This window comes from Triticum urartu, chromosome 3 (genome assembly GCF_003073215.2).
Source record: "Triticum urartu cultivar G1812 chromosome 3, Tu2.1, whole genome shotgun sequence".
Taxonomy (NCBI): Eukaryota; Viridiplantae; Streptophyta; class Magnoliopsida; order Poales; family Poaceae; genus Triticum; species Triticum urartu.
Window position 1 is genome coordinate 722,493,425 of NC_053024.1, and position 13,503 is coordinate 722,506,927.

At 44.8% G+C, this 13,503-nt stretch overlaps 1 long non-coding RNA gene and 1 pseudogene across 3 annotated transcripts; both read right to left on the reverse strand.

The window, feature by feature from the left end:
- Positions 1-1,097: 1,097 nt before the first annotated feature.
- LOC125546220 lies at positions 1,098-10,651 on the reverse strand. Of its 3 annotated transcripts, XR_007300489.1 has the most exons (8): positions 10,015-10,651; positions 9,900-9,940; positions 8,614-8,742; positions 7,071-7,173; positions 6,231-6,346; positions 5,940-6,097; positions 1,661-5,845; positions 1,098-1,440 (listed from the first exon to the last, which is right to left on the reverse strand). It is a non-coding gene; the product is annotated as an uncharacterized LOC125546220 (long non-coding RNA). The 3 variants fall into 3 exon arrangements; XR_007300490.1 differs by lacking the exon at positions 1,098-1,440 and having other exon boundaries at positions 5,599-5,845; positions 5,940-6,346; positions 10,015-10,615; XR_007300488.1 differs by lacking the exons at positions 1,098-1,440; positions 1,661-5,845; positions 5,940-6,097; positions 6,231-6,346 and adding an exon at positions 6,410-6,861 and having other exon boundaries at positions 6,964-7,173; positions 10,015-10,612.
- Positions 10,652-11,444: 793 nt separating this feature from the next.
- LOC125546219 lies at positions 11,445-13,222 on the reverse strand (annotated as a pseudogene).
- Between the last annotated feature and the right edge of the window lie 281 nt (positions 13,223-13,503).

The following is a 13,503-nucleotide window of genomic DNA, read 5'->3' on the forward strand; positions in this document are numbered from 1 at the left end:
GTGCGGACCCTACGGGTTCGAGAACGATGTAGACATGACCGAGACACGCCTCCGGTCAATAACCAATAGCGGGACCTGGATGCCCATATTGGCTCCTACATATTCTACGAAGATCTTTATCGGTCAGACCGCATAACAACATACGTCGTTTCCTTTGTCATCGGTATGTTACTTGCCCGAGATTCGATCGTCAGTATTCCAAATACCTAGTTCAATCTCGTTACCGACAAGTCTCTTTACTCGTTCTGTAATACATCATCCCGCAACTAACTCATTTAGTTGCAATGCTTGCAAGGCTTAAGTGATGTGCATTACCGAGAGGGCCCAGAGATACCTCTCCGACAATCGGAGTGACAAATCCTAATCTCGAAATACGCCAACCCAACATCTACCTTTGGAGACACCTGTAATGCTCCTTTATAATCACCCAGTTACGCTGTGACGTTTGGTAGCACCCAAAGTGTTCCTCCGGCAAACGGGAGTTGCATAATCTCATAGTCATAGGAACATGTATAAGTCATGAAGAAAGCAATAGCAACATACTAAACGATCGGGTGCTAAGCTAATGGAATGGGTCATGTCAATCAGATCATTCTCTTAATGATGTGACCTCGTTAATCAAATAACAACTCTTTGTTCATGGTTAGGAAACATAACCATCTTTGATTAACGAGCTAGTCAAGTAGAGGCATACTAGTGACACTCTGTTTGTCTATGTATTCACACATGTATTATGTTTCCGGTTAATACAATTCTAGCATGAATAATAAACATTTATCATGATATAAGGAAATAAATAATAACTTTATTATTGCCTCTAGGGCATATTTCCTTCAGTATGTACTGCTTTCTTTGCGCGTATATACTTGTTTGTTTTAGGAGAGTATATACTACACCATTTTTGATGAAACGAATGCTACATCTTTACGAAAGAGTATATACTACATTATTTGTGCAGAAGTATATACTTCTTTCTTATATGAAGTTGGTATATACTTCATTTTGTAATGAGAGAGAGAGAGAGAGAGATCCTAAATTTCATATCAAGAAGTATATACATTATTTTTCATGAGTGATCAGATACTGCATTAAACATAAAAAGGAAAAATTAGTACTCATTTGTTAACCGGTACAGTATAATAAACAAAAGTTGATTGTATAAGTGCAAAGGAAACTGCTAAATATTCCTCCCATGCATACATTGCATGATAACACGTGTGCTAGGTACATGCATGCATCATCGGTGCCTAGGACTTGCTTGCACCGTGGGGTGTGGCAGATCGGCAGCAGGAGAGCAGAAACCGACGCAAGGTAGCTGCACTGCCGGAGTGCAAGCTATGGAAGTTAGCCGGTTGGATTACTCTATGCATTGAACTCGCTCACCATGGCCGCTCAGCGGCGCGGCCGCCGGCCAGCGTCTCCGTCCTGTCCGGCTGCATCCTGAGAAATTTGAGTAGAGTTATGTAAGACGGCGTTGATAGATTGTTGCATTCAAAAAATTACTCCCATATAAGATTAGAGCGAGATCTATGCGTACCTTAACTCCTTTAGTGATTTCACTAATCAATTCATAATGTGTAACAAGACCACAAATTAAACATGATACTGGATGCATGCCTCGAATTTACCCACGAGAGTGCATGATAGCATCGTACATAACCTGGTCAATGCATCACCCTCATGTAGCTTGCGTTGGCCACGGAGGCTCGTTGCATCGTTCTATGCGCGTCTTCCCCGTAGGCAGGTGCCACACTTCATTCTCTTGTCGCCGCCGTCTTCGAATCGCCGCTGCCCGGCATGGTGCAAATAGAAGATTCAAAATCCTAATAATGAGATTAATATACGGGGCAACAAATGTGCAACAGTACGTGTGTTTATCCCTAGTATTCTGGAACAACTTTTCAAAGTCCACCTTTTCCCTTCCGTGAGATTTTCACCTAATTAAATAATTAATTAAGTAATTGGATATTGGTTGGAGTTTAAACGGGATAGCCTCAAAGCTGACACGTTGGTAGGAGTATGTACTCCTAGGAGTACTAACCCATTTTCCTATATTTATATATATAAGGGCAAAGATTATATCTAATGTTTCATACAAAGAAAACCATTGTACTATGTTTATTGGGGGAATAATTGTTATCTGGCCTTGCGAAGCCCAAAAATGATTCCACAAATGCCTATTGGATATCTCCATTTGAAGCTTCTATGAAAAATTTACCATAGTATGTGTGCTTTAGTTTTTTACACTAATTTAGTACCATGCTTATATGTAATCAGTTGACGTGCAAAGCACGTACAAATTAGAACAACTGGGCATAACAGATGTTGCGACGCTCGAGACCATTGCTTGTCGTGAGGGTCTGGCTCTTGCTGAAGATCTAATGCTCCGGAACATTGTCATCGCGTCAGATTCCAAGCAAGCTATCCACGATATTTCATATTCAAGCCGAGGTGGCTCCGGTGCTATTATTTCCGAGATCAAACAGAGAGCCTCTTTGTTAAACTGTTTATTTAAATTCGAAGGTAGAGCCACTAATGGTGATGCTGATAGGTTAGCCAAGTTTTCAATTTTTTTGATCTGAGTCGATATGGTTTGTTGAGCCCCATGATCCTTTTTGTATCCCACATCATGTGGTCTATGATCAATAAAGCTTGATTTAACCCCTAAAAAACTATCCAAGGAGTACTCCTTTAGGAACCCGTAAGGGTCACCTGGGGTGGACTAAGAGCGCACTCTAGCCGTCGCCACGTGTCACACGCTGGATACTTCCTTCGATTTGGGATTTTTATTTTTTTTTGCATGCGTTTTTGGCTTTTTATATGACTTTTTCCGGGTTTTTTGGCTTTTCGATTTCCCCCGGTTTTTCTTAGGTTTTAGACAAAAACGTTGTTCTTTTTGTGCTAGAAAACGTGTTTTTTCCCTTCATGAGAGGCACAGATTTGCTTCCGTTAGAGGCAGAGTCGCGTCTCTCAGAAACAGGAAAAAACACGCTTATTGTTTTTCTTCCGCGAGAGTGCCTCTCGAAAACGGAAAAAATGCATTTTTTCCTTCCGCGAGAGGCATGGAATTGCTTCCACTAGTCCTGCATCTCGAAAATGAAAAAAAACACATTTTTTTCCTTCTGCTAGAGGCATGGATTTGCTTTTGTGAGAAGCATAGCCGTGCTCTCGAAAACGAAAAGAACACGGGTTTCCCTTCCGCGAGCGGCGCAAATTTGTTTCCACGAGAGACATAGTCGTGCCTCTTTCGAAAAGAAAAATGTGCAAGGTTTATTCGTTCGGTTTTTAAAAGAAGACGCCAAAACCTATCAATATGAGATCTAGTTTTGATGATCTTGACACGAGTAATCCAACGGTGAAAACGATTCAAGATTTAGACGTACAGTTTAAGGAATAAAACGTTTTGAATAAACGGATATACGAAAAAAAAACTCACATGTTAGGATGTCCGTCACTTATTGCAAAGTGGAGACAAAAGTGAGTGCTGCTTAATTAGTTGTATAATGTTCACTCATTATTTTATCAATCAATTTATGGAAGAGTTGGACATGACTCCGTCTAAAGCTCAATGCGATCTACTCCTTCCGTCTGTAAATATTCGTCATCAAAATAGATAAAAAAGAATGTATGTAAACATATTTTGACAAGTATTTTCGGACAGAGGGAGTAAATGTTAGAACTTCTGCCCCAAGTCGATGGAGCTCTGAAGGTAGAGTGAAAATTAATGTTGATGCAGGAATATCGAGGGGTATTCCTGGAAAACTCAAGAATCTGACGTCAGACCGCCGTCGCCCCGACGTTCTCCGATGGCTCGCCGCATCTTCCCCCGCCCAGATCCACCGCGCCTCCTCCTCTCCCGTCCAGATCCCCCGCAGAGCGAGAGGATGCGAGGTTGCGGCCGAGAGGAGAGACTGCTGCAGCTTCTCCTCGTCGCGGCTGATGACTGGGCCGAGCTTCTCCTCGTCGTTGTGCAGGTCAAGAGGTAGGCTGGCGTCGTAGAGAAGCATGGCGTGGAAGTGGCCAAGCTCGACGGTGCGGAGGGCTGCCTTGTGGTGTCGACCGGGGACTTCCGCCCGCCCGAGCAGTTGGCTCGTCAGATGGACAATCAATCTTGCTGCTTTGTTACCCTGAAGCTTGTGCGAGGGTGAACACTGGAAACCTTGTGTTTTCCTTTCAATGAAAAATCGGTAGCCAAGAGTTCCTCAATTCGATAAAAAAAATCGTTTGTGGTGATTAGCCTCCCAATCTTGATTCTGCGTGCGTTCGTGGTGGTAGATGGAGACGGGTGGCCGCGTTGACTGTCGCGAACCGGACCGTCAAAGTCATGCTTCTGAAATATCATGTTTTATGATTACATTCTTGGATTTTTTTTAATAAAAAGTTACTCCATCCGTCTCAAAATAAGCCAAACTTATTTTGGGACCGAGGGTGTAATACATAATACATACAAATATTTCCTCCATGGAATTGGCTGTCAAACAGATGGCCGAACTCCGGATTTGAACCTCAACATTTGGAATGCGGATTTGGTGAAGTTGGAGGCCCCTTAATGTCAGAAGATTATATAATCCACGCAGAGCTAAAGGGCCTGGAGCTGTCTAGGCTGACTGTTGAACTATTCTTATTAGCTGAAGGGCCATTAGTCAAGGTATAAACCCATTCTTTGTGCGAACGTAAGCATATAATTTTTTTCCCAAGAGGCCAACATCATAACCTTGTTAGTTGAAGTCAATTGCATGTTCATCATTGGCGATACATATTGGACTTTAGTTGCCCTTTCCTTTGTTCCTGCTCCACCTGGTTCAGTCGAGTTATAGTTCTCTCCTCGCAGCATACTCTAAGTGGGGCCTCCACATCTTGCAGGTGAGGAATCGATCCCTTGAGTGCATATGAGCATATGATTTTCTTTATTTTTTTCATTTTTTGAAGGATGCAGTTCAGTTTGTTCCGTGCATGGAACTAGTATAATCCTCTTCCAAGTCGTTTATATTCACAATTTGGAGGACTGGTAGGTCGAGCATGCACATAGTGATCATATGGACTGGCCCTTTGTTTTTCACAGAGAGATGCCACGCCGTGCCAAGCTTGTTGATGACACCAAATGGAGGGAAGTAGCATTTGCTAACCGCAAAATTTCTTTGTAGCTCGTCCTACACGGTGCCCCTTATCTGTACCGTTGACCATGATATTGAGATATGTGCTAGTGCCAGCATCAATAGTAGTATCCGTGTAGCCACAGAGTGATTAGAGGCTGTTTGGTTTGTGACTAACTTTGCCAAAGGTTGTCACATCTAAGGTTAGGCAAGTTTGGCAAACTTAGGTGAGTATTTGATTCAAGCCACACCTTAGCCAAGCCGTACTTGAGCCCCACATGGCATACACACAAAAAGTATGGCAAGATTCCCTTAGGCTTGCCAACTTGTGACTCTCATTTTGATGAATTTACCTTAGGCAAGGTTGGCAAAAATGTGTGGTAAAATATGACAATGCTAGGCCTAGAACCAAACAGTCCCTTCGTCCGAAAAGGCTAGTGACACCAGTCCTCTCGCTGCCGCTTGCATGCAGTACTGTAGTCACGTGGGTTTGCCAGAGCTCAAGTAAAGAGAGAGTCTGCTGCATGCAAGTTTTAAAGAGAGAGAGTGCCGTTGTTCAAAGTTTTTTTACAAAATTAAGAGAGAGAGAATTGCATGCACGGGTCGATAGAGAAAGAAAAAGGAAGAGAAAAGAGTGGCATGCACCGGTTGTCAGAGGAACAGTCTGGGAGAGAGTGTGAGAGGCCTATGCAACCTTGTGCCATAGACAGTAGCTGAGGAACAGTCTGGCATCGTTGTTTCCACCTATTTCACTGTTGAAAGAAGCTAGGTTGCTGAGTTTCAGATCCATGGTGTATACGAGGAGATGGGAAGGAAGAAAAAAGAGGATGCCAGATTATAAGATACCTCTGATCCAGGAAGATGGAGACGGATGTCATTGCGGATGGATCCGGAGGCGCCACAGTTGAAGTCTGTTCGGCAGCTGCCCCTATCACCATTACGGGCTCCTCTGCCTCCTTGGTGTCTTCACCTCTTTTCATGTTGAAAGAAGCGAGCTCGCTGCTCTGCAGATCCATGGTGGTACAAGCAGATACGAAAGAGGAGAAAGAGGATGCAAAAGTAAAAAAAATGTTTTTTTTGGCAGAAAAAGTAAAAAAATGTTGCCCGATGGAAGGAACGAGATTACACGCGTCGTACTTGTACAGAGGAGTCGTCCGGTCTTGTCCTGTCCTTTTGTTTTTCCTGAGTCTTGGCCCTCCATGTCTTGTCCAGTAGCCTACTAGGCCCATCAAATTCGAATCTTTTTCAGTCCCCTGCAGAGTATTAGGCTTTGATTCCAGTGGCAGAGCTGCTCATCTTAAACATGTGAACGTATCTCGAGGAAAATAATTCTTTATTGTGCGGCCCTGATAGAGGGTACCGTGGAGCTCCAGCTATACAAAACCGCTCTCTTTGCTAACAGACTAGTGGTTGGGGCGCATCCAGGTGCGCCGCCTGAGAGGAAGCTGGGGCGGTGCTAGATAGGATGCGCCCCTTCCACTTTCTTGATTGTACCACGTGATGTTATTTCGTCAGAATCAAAATATAGCAATATGAAGTACTGCTACATGCACGTTCACGTCTAAAACCAAAGGCTGGCGACGGTCCATGATACATCTAGAGGCAATGGAAAATCACTGCTTGGGTCATGAGCGGGTAAGACGCGTCGGTCTCCTTGGCGCACTTGCCCGGATCCCCATGCCCTGACCTCACTTCCACGGCACCTTGAAGGCATCACCGCCAGGGCGTCGCTTCAGTAGCCATCAATTGTTACCACATGCTTTTTCAGCTGTGAAACGAGACAAATTGCATGAATATGATAGATCATGTGCCTAAAACATGCTCAAGGTAGTTTTTATTTTTGTTCTACACAACTACACCTCCATCTTACTTTGTTTTTGTTGCATGTTTCATCTGATTCACCAAACGGGTAGTCATCCTTCGTGTCACTCCCATCATTATTAATCACAAACTTATAAGCATAGTTCATGAGCCTACCCGCCACAACCAGCATTGTGGGATCTGTCACAACCGATTAGTTTCTACTCAGGAAGGCTGAGAAGAGAGCCTGTCGTGATCTTGTTTAGTCCTTCCATGGCACCTGAATGACAGTCCAGACCACATTAACCAGAAGTACGGTTGTGGGTTAGTAATAAGGAATGAGGTAAAATCGAAAAATACTTTAAGTATCTTGTATCAAGGCACTTGAGTAGAACGAAACAATACAAGTACAAAGGAGTGACTTCACGTAAATAGATACTTGCATCTTCACTTCTTCAGTGTCACTGTTGTGATCCTAATTTGTAAAACATGAGTGCTCACACAGTTCTTACGTAGCATCTCTAAACTGCACAACCTAAAATGATCCCAAACCTAGAATTCTAGATTGCTGCAAGCATAACAATTTTTTATAAGATTCTTATTTAAGGCGTAATACATAACTGGTCTACATAATAAAGCAGCACATGTCTATTTCCATGGCCAACCGCAAAAGCTAACAAAAATGGTTAGAAGAATTCTCTTGTGCGGGACGTCTTAAAAAGCAATATCACCTACGAATCACACAAGGAATTAGAGCATAACTCTCTAGCTCTAATTTATTTATCTAATTTTCCAAGCAGTCAGTATTGGAGCAGGCACTTCCTTGATATATTTCACATTTTAAGGATAACAAAGTTCATGGATCTACTATTAGGAAGAGCTGAAGGAGTAAAAACCAGCATAGCTTGAAGGAATGTAGTCAGTAAAACTGCAAAGTGGGCCTGCGAAAAACTAAACAGAGACATTTTTTCAACATCTTCTCTAGCTGGGCTTGATTTTTTAGTACTGCAGGCAAACATGTTGCTAAATGCCTCTAATTCCTAACAAGTTATGTAATGGGGAGATTAGCTTGTTTGTACCAGCTTCATCTCGCTTGCATGGATTCTATTTATTAGAATTATTTGCCGTAAAAAATGCCTTGGTCATACATATCTAAGTACGACTATGCTTTTATGTACTCCCTCCGTTCCAAAATAGATCTAGGAACGGAGGGAGTAGTTGTGTGAGTGTGTAACAACATCTCAATATCAAAGTTTTAGTATCAAGGATAAAAAACTTTGTGGATGTACTATTAGGAAGAGCAGTGATTACAGCCAGTATAGTTTGGATAAATGTAGGCAGTAAAACTGGAAATTGGGCTTGAAAAAACTAAACAAAGGCATTTTTTCAACCACTTTTCTAAGTGGGCACGATGATCTTTGCCAAGTATGATAGGCAAACAAGTTGCTAATTGCCAAGTGCTAACCAATTTATCTACCACCATTGTTACCTGACGCGTTATGCAAGGGTGGTTAGCTTGTACCTGTCAGCTTCTGCTCCCTAACATGGATTCTAGTTAATGGATCACTATGCTTTTGAAGTGCTTATGCACCACATCTCAATATCTAAGCTTTAGCAATAAAACCAAATAACTACAGAAACAATAAAATTTTAACAGGGAATATAGATGAGCGCTGCAATGTCAAGTGTAGAACAATAGATTCACAAGCATGGTGCTTACCACACTTGCCCTGATGCTTGACCATGGTGACGGCGCCGCTATGCCTCCAGTCCAGCGCGTCGGGCACGGCGTCGGGACAGGAATGTACATACCGCGCATGATGTACTTTGGAAGCTCATCTTCCTTGCGCTGTGCATTTGAGAAAAAAATATAATAATTGGTAAGAAGCAATTGCTGTGACGATTGATCGAAAGTGAAGCAAGATGGAAAAACAGAGAGCAGAGTAAAAGGGAAATAATAAGACAACGGCACTAAAAGTATCATGTGAGTATGTTGGCAGATCGTCTCGCGGACAATTAATCAGCACAAATGTGTGCGCATGTGTATGTTGAAACATAAATGGAAAATTAGCATATGTCGTTTCCACATGCAAATTAAATAAAAGAAATTGAATGATTTATTGAACCAAAAATGAGGTTCATGGCATTCTCATTGACAGTTGGATTTCTAATGAACCTATGTAATTGGCAAATGGAAAGGAAAGAAAAAAGAAAAGAGAATGATTAGCATATGGTAATTAGTTGAAAGTCTCTGAATAATAAAATGAGCTACGATCAGTTGTATACAATCTATCATGATACACACAAGAAGTCATAAGAAATGAGCTCTTAAATGTAAATAATCAGAATCACAACTAAAAGCAAGATAGTTACTCTAACACTTGGGTAGACTCATAAAAAAACTACTGCTGGCACATGACACCTCATCTGAGAACCATTTCTTAGCCTGGATTAGCAACGTTTCCTAAAGTAGCTTGTTCATTAAAAAAACAAGCTTTTATCATTTGGGTGTGGAGGGATTCAGCTTGAACAGCCGACTCCTTGATGAACCTGTGAAAGCTACTGAAACGACTTTTTGTATTCTTACATTAGTAGCCAAATGTACTGATGTATAGGGATACTTTATTCTCTCTTTCTCCAAACCGAACCACTACACTTGTCAAGGTCATATTGCCATCAACTGTGAAGAACAGCATCAACACAACATCATCTAGTAATTAGAACAGAACTTGGATAAGAACTCCAAAATGGAGCCAAAGGAGACCTCTTCTTTGATATGAGCAATCATTTCAAGAATAAGCATCTGGTTTCCATAATAGTTCCATAGGAAAAATTGTGCACACACTCCAGTTTTTTTACATGGTGGTACATCAAGATTGCACATACCTCAAAGACAGAAGTTTAACCAAAACGAGATTTGTATAAACTGAAATAGAGCATAACCAAAACGTACAAATTGTAGTTGATGTTCAGATCTGGGATAGATGGTGGAGAGGGGAAGCTCACCACGTTGGTGTTATGTTGGCCTGCTCCTCTGGCCGCTCTACCTGCAGAAACGAGATCAGATGGGTCAGTGAGAGAAGAGAGGGGAGATAGAGGAGATAAGATAATGTTAACTAACAGATCAAACACACGAGGGGCCGCTTGGATCCAGATCCGCCCGCTCAGCCAGCATCGCTCTCTTCCTCTGTCCACCGCCTCATCCCCACGCCATCCCCTTCCTCGATCGAAATCCAACACACACACACAAAGAGAAAATGGATTTCATTGTGGGCTACTCCTCCCATGGCCACCCCTCCGCCTGCTGGACATCATCTCGCACCCCGGCCTCGAGTGACTCTGGTTCCGTCGCGATCGACTCGCCCACTCTGTGCACGCCCAGCCTCGACATGAGGGAAGGGGGCAGTGGCGACGGCCAAGTCAGGGAAGGAGGGCGCCGCGGGGAAGTGCCAGCCCACACGGTCCTTGGCCAGCCGGTGGTTCCCGGCGAGGCCACCCACCCTGCATCTCCTCGTGTTCACCTTCTCCCGCAGCGGTGGCGCGGCGCGTCGAGCAGCCGACACAGGGAAGAGGAGGGGCTCGGAGCAGTCGCGAGGAGAATCGGGGGAGAGAAGAGGAGGCGGCGGCGGCGTCACGAGAGAAGGTTGCGTGCGATGTGAAATTTTGGAGGAAAGGATAAGGAAGGGGTGGGGCTCGAGGCAACTTCCTCCCTCTTGCTCTTTTTGTCTTCCAGCTAGTCCGACGTGGACATCGCGAGGAGTGCTCGCGCTTGATGCACAGCTGAATGGTTTTAATATGCCTTGTTTATCGGATACCTGTCCATGGCCTTGAGGGCTCTCGGCTTCCTCCCAGAAGCTTCCCTCCATCATGATCATGATCATCACCATCATCATCAGAGAGCTGAGCTGAGTGAGTGGTTAACTTGCAGAAAAGGTGAGGAAGAAAAGCACAAGCACCCAGCACACAAGTTGGCCAAAAAACAAAACATTTTGTGCCCCAAGTGCTGCCCTCTGTGCTATTCTCCACTGTTGTCACAGGGATCTGTGGATGCCTTTTCTGAATGAGAAAAAGAAGAACAGGGCCAAAAAGGAGTGAGGGAAGGATTTTGCAAAAGGTTGATGGAAAGGGAGGCAGCCAAAGCATGAGATGCCAAAGCTAGTGCAACTCTGACTCATTTCCAATTCCATTGTTTGGTGGGTCCAGCATCATGGTCATCAATGGTAGTAGTAGTAGTGGTGGTGGTAGGGATCTATACAAGAGAAGAATTTCCTATTTTTTAGGACTTAAGTACACACAAACAATGCAAAGGTTAATCAGATGTTAACCAGATGAACAAGGCAAGTAAATGCTGGATGACTCACTCCAAACTCATTTTGGTTTATCCGGAAAAATTACACTCGCAAACATACGGACGGGAAACGGCGGAAGCTTGAATGAATGAATGATAGATCATAGATGTGGATAAGTATGTGTGAGATGCTGCATGAGTAAGGTTTCCCATAACATGAGCTGACCAGAAAGCAGGATCCATGAAGATTGAAAACAAGTCACTTGACAATGTGCATCATCAGTACTGAGCACTAGTATTCCCTGTGTATCTCAAGATACTACAGCATCAAGTTCTAGACATCCTTTTCCCCTTACATTCTCAGTATCAACACCAACACTTGTGGACTACTACCAAGCATCACCACTCACCAGCATACCTACTCTCTCTGCTATCTTATGAAAAATCCCCATAATCAATTACTTCAGTAATAATACAGGCAGTGAAACTAGAGCCAGGGCCATATTACACTAGACATCTGATGCGCTTGCATCTTCCAATACAGCGTACTCGGTACTCCGGTTCGCGGCCAGCTGATCATGTAGACATTGTAGAGGACCACACTGCAGGCCTTGATCTTGCAAACCCTGCCGTAGTTCGGCATCCCGAGAGCCCGGTTCGGCGAACTGAAGGGCGCGCTCGACGCGCCGTGCTGCTTGGTGTCGGCTGGCAGCGAGAACTGCCCCGTTGCCGCGCTGAGCCGGTGCGCTGGACTGGTTGATCATCAATCACTGGGACGGCGAGGGAGGCTGGTCGTCGGTCAGGTGAACTGTGGTGATGTCGTGGATGCTCGACCTCCTTGCCGTCCCTGAGCTGAGCCTGATAAAGTACTTCTGAGCGTGGCTGGCCACCTGCGTCGGCGTCCTCGTCCGCACGAAGTTGCGTGATATGTTCCTCCAATCCCCTTTTCCGTACGTCTTCAGGCCTAAGAGAAACAACCTGGCCAAAGAACAAGGCATGATCAGCTTCAACAACCAGTATGGATCATGAATTCTTACTGCATAGCCATCTCATCAATTCCTAGTGAACAATTTATTCAGTTTCAGATAGCAGTTCTTCCATGGTTGAATTATTCTGATGATGTAAATCCTATTGATTGATGGTGAATTCAAGAAAGAAAATTTATATGACTAGTTAGTCTTGTGCATGACATAGATGGAGCAGTGAGATCAGAAGAACACTATACTCACCTGTGCTCGTCGTCGGTCCACGGCACCCCCCTCCTCCTCCCCTGTCCCGGCGTCCGCACGCCGTGCCAGTTCCCGCAGCCAACGCCGAACCGCCGTCGGGCCTGGATGGAGACGGCGTGCAGGCGGCGGAAGCCGCCGAAAGAGAGCACGACGGCGCGGAGCAGCTGTTCCGAGAAGCCGAGGTCGGTCCACTCCCTCACGCACGGTGCCTCCCACAGCCGCTCGTCCTGCGCGAGGACCCGCCAGCCCCGGCTCACGCACGCCGCGGCGGCCAGCGTCCGCGGCTCCGCCCGCCGTAGCACCTCGAACATCGCGTCCTCCACCAGATCCGGCACCTCTCTCGCGTCCCCCGGCGGCGCCGGTGGAGGCTGTGAGGACGAGGATGCCTCGGCCTGGCTCGAGCTCGAGGTCCGCTGCCGCTTCTTGGCTGGCTCGCTGGAGCCGCCACCGCCAGAAGCCGGAGGAGGAGCCCAGGGATCACGGCCAGCCGAGGAATCGGAAGGGCACTTCATGGCGGGGCGCCTGTACACACGACTGTCAGGATCACGATGGATCTGACGAGGAGAGATGGACAAAAATCTGATCTTGACGAGGATAGATGATGAAGAGGATAAATTCTTGTAGGATAACAAGACAATTTACTTACTGGAAATTAAAGAATTGAAATACAACAAGATGGCTTTGATTTCTTAGCTTAGCAATGGTACAAGGATAGGCTTTATATAGAGTCTGGTCGATGACATCCCATGAGAAATGGGAAATGTTCAAGCTTTTGGGCCGGTGACACGAGAAACGTGCGATGGGGTGTGATCCTACGATGCAGCCAGCACCTCTCTTCTTAAAAAATATCTCAGCTTACCTAATCCTCTCGCGTCTGTTCCTCACCGCTCATTCTCTTTCTCTCAACTTCATTGCTTTCACGATCAACTTCATTGCTTTCACTAAGGCTTCCGTCCTTGGAAATACCATTTGGCTCTCGCATGTATATACACCACATATGGGGTATTCTTTTTTCGAGGGTTCGCCAATGACGTACCTTAGCTTTATAGGAGAGAGAAAATTATGTATAAGAGATTACAAAATTTGCTAGTTA